Source organism: Leopardus geoffroyi, chromosome D3 (genome assembly GCF_018350155.1).
Source record: "Leopardus geoffroyi isolate Oge1 chromosome D3, O.geoffroyi_Oge1_pat1.0, whole genome shotgun sequence".
NCBI lineage: Eukaryota > Metazoa > Chordata > Mammalia > Carnivora > Felidae > Leopardus > Leopardus geoffroyi.
The window spans coordinates 41,145,181-41,148,339 of record NC_059339.1 but is presented as its reverse complement, the minus strand read 5'-3'; the positions used below and the strand labels follow the sequence as shown (position 1 = coordinate 41,148,339).

Here is a 3,159-nt window from a genome sequence, read left to right as displayed (position 1 = left end):
TTGGTAAATTATATTATCATAGACATTTTTTTATTTAATCCAGTTTTTGAAAGTGATTTGCATAGAAATGAACTAAGTAATCTATTGCAATTCTTCTTATTTTCTGTTTTTTATTATTTCTCCTATTATATATTATATATAAGAATATATTATATAAGAATATGTTATTTCTCCTATTATATATTAGGTATAAGAATATATTATATTCTTACATATTTGTTCTCACTCCTTTTTCCTTGTACCAAGTAGCTAATGGTTTCTTCATTGAACTAGTTTTTTTTAAATTAAACCTTATGTATTTCTATTGTCTAACTTATTAATTTTTACTTTTTTCCTTAATAAATAACTTCTGCTTTTTAATTCCACTTATTTTTGTTTTTTATTTTCTTTCTAACTTTTTTAAAAAGATTTGTTTTATTTTTAGAGAGAGAGAGTTGTGCAAGCAGGGGAGAGGGCAGAGGGGGAGAGAGAGAGAGAAAGAGAGAATATCTTAAGCAGCCTCCACGCTCAGTGCAGAGCTCAATGTAGGACTTGATCCCACAAACCTGTGATCATGACCTGAACTGAAATCAAGAGTTGGATGCTCAACCAACTGAGCCACCCAGGTGCCCCTTTCCCTAACCTTTTGAATTAGATTCTTAATTAATCTTAATTCTTTTTTTTTTAATGTAAGTATTTAAGACTATGAATTTTCCTCTGAATTCTATCTTAGTAGTATTCCACAGATTTTATTTGTTTCTTTGTTTTTTGGTTTTTTTTTTTTCCAATTTACTGTAGCACTTTATTTTTCTTACACAATGATGTGTTGCTGGCACCTGATGTTCTCACCTGATAGTGGAAAACCAAAATTTGTTGTCATCTCTTAAATAATTGAGAACTGTCTACAAAAACTTTACATGGATTAAAAGGATGAATAAACAGGTAAAAATGCAAACCGCTTTCCAACCCAAGAGAAGTAACGACCCACCATTTCTGGTGGGGAAAATATAAGATAAGAAAGGAAACTGAGTGGGAAGGCTTGGAATTTGCCAACCCTGTTAGATTAGCAAGACAGAAATAACAACTGGTCCAAGAATTCTTTCCAGCTTCTAGAGAAATCTTGGGATAGTCAGTTCTTACACATTAATACTCTACACATATCAAGAAATGGATGACCTCACAAATTCTCACCAAGCAATGGATTTCTCTTCCATAAACATGTTCTCTCACCTCAGTTAGAAAGTGACTAAGCCATATGTACTAATGGTTTAAATCAAAGATACATGCAAGGTTTTAAACATATATCAAGAGAATAGTTAACTTGAATACAACATCAAAATCAGCAGCGAATTCTACAATCCAGTGCTAATGTCAGATACAAGGTTCAAGGATAAATTTCTTTTCAAAGGCTTATTCCAGTTTCATGAGGCCAGCATGAGGGAGGCAAATGTATACTTTTGAATAACCTCATGCAGCAAATGTTATACATCTTCTTGCAGTCCGTTTAGAAACACTTGCAGTGGATGATGGAGAAGCCCAATTTGTTCTTCTCCTGCTTACTGGTCCACACCTGCTGGAAGGTAGACAGTGAGGCCAGGATGGAGTCCCCACTCCACACTAGGTACTTACTCTCAGGAGGAGTGATGATCTTGACCTTCATTGTGCTGTGGGCCAAGGCAGTGATCTATTTCTGCATCTTATGGCAGTGCCAGAGTATGTGATGGCCCTGCCATATCTACTGTGTTGACATACAGGTCCTTCTGAATGTAAACATCACACTTCGTGATGGAGTCGAAGGTAGTCTCATGGATGTGATCTCATAGGACTCAATACCCAGAAAGGAGAAATGGAAGAACTCCTCTGGGCAGAGGAACCACTCATTGTTGATGAGTACTGACCACTGGGCCACCCATAATTCTTCCCCTGGTAGGAGGAGGACAAGATGATAGCCATCTCCTGCTGCAAGTCCAGGGCAACATAGCAGAGTTCTTCTTGATGTCATGTACAATTTTTTGCTCAGCAGTGGAGGTGAAGCTATAGCCATGCTCCATGAGGATCTTCATGAGGTAGTCAGCCAGGTCCCATCCAGCAAGATCCAGAGCCAGGATGACTAGGGATGGGTGTAGCCCTAGTATATGAGCACCGTCTGGGTGACCCCATTCCTAGAGTCCATGACAGTACCAGCAGTGTGACCAGAGGCATAAAGGGACAGCATGGCCACATACGTGCCTAGGTGTTGAAGGTCCTAAACATGATCATAGTCATCTTCTCTCTGTTGGCCTTGGAGTTTAGGAGTGCCTCAGTCAACAGGACCAGGTGCTCCTCCAGAGTCACATGTAGCTCATTATACAAGGTGTGGAGCCAGGTTTTCCCCAATTCATCACAGTTGGTGATGATGCTGTGCTCCATGTGGTACTTCAAGGTCAGGCTGTAGCAATTGCTCTGGACTTTGTCACCTATGTAGCTGTCCTTCTGCCCCATGTCCACCATGACACCCTGGTGTTGGCTGCCTGACAATAAAAGGGAATACGTCTGGGGGTCATCATCTCCATTAAAGCCAACTTTATACATACCACAGCCCATTGTCAATGAGTAGTATGGTGATTTCTTCTTGTATTGCAATCCACGAGAGCTGGGAGGAGAGGAGCCAGGAAGCTGAGCCACAAGAGCACGTGGAATACAGGCTGACTGCAGCAAGTAGCATCCCAAGTTTTTGTATGCTGTGTTATTATTGTCTACAGTTTCAGTTGGTGACCTCTGTTTGTTGTAGACATTGTCTAAAATAGTTTTATATTTCCACACAGAAGAAATTTTATCCCCCTGATTTTTATTAATTTCTAGTTGTATTGGATTATAATCAGAGAATACTGTCTTCATTGTTTACTGTTTGGACTTTGCTGAGGTTTTTACTTGTGGCCTAATAGATTTTGTGAGTGTTCATGGGCAATTGAGAGAGAAGAGTATTCCCTTCCTGAGATATTTCATTTAATATGTTATCAATTAGATATACCTTATCAGCTATATAACTAAAGTTTCCATAATTGACTTGTTTTTTTTTTTAACTTGATCACTCATACATTGAGAAACACAAAGATTAAGTGATTTTACCAAGTTCTCATTAGTAAATAGTAATGTTCTTTTTAAAAAAAATTTTTTTTCAACGTTTATTTATTTTTGGGA

The 3,159-nt window shown here is 38.1% G+C and overlaps 1 pseudogene; it reads right to left on the bottom strand.

The window, feature by feature from the left end:
• Positions 1-1,483: 1,483 nt before the first annotated feature.
• Positions 1,484-2,596, bottom strand: LOC123587821 (annotated as a pseudogene).
• Positions 2,597-3,159: the final 563 nt, after the last annotated feature.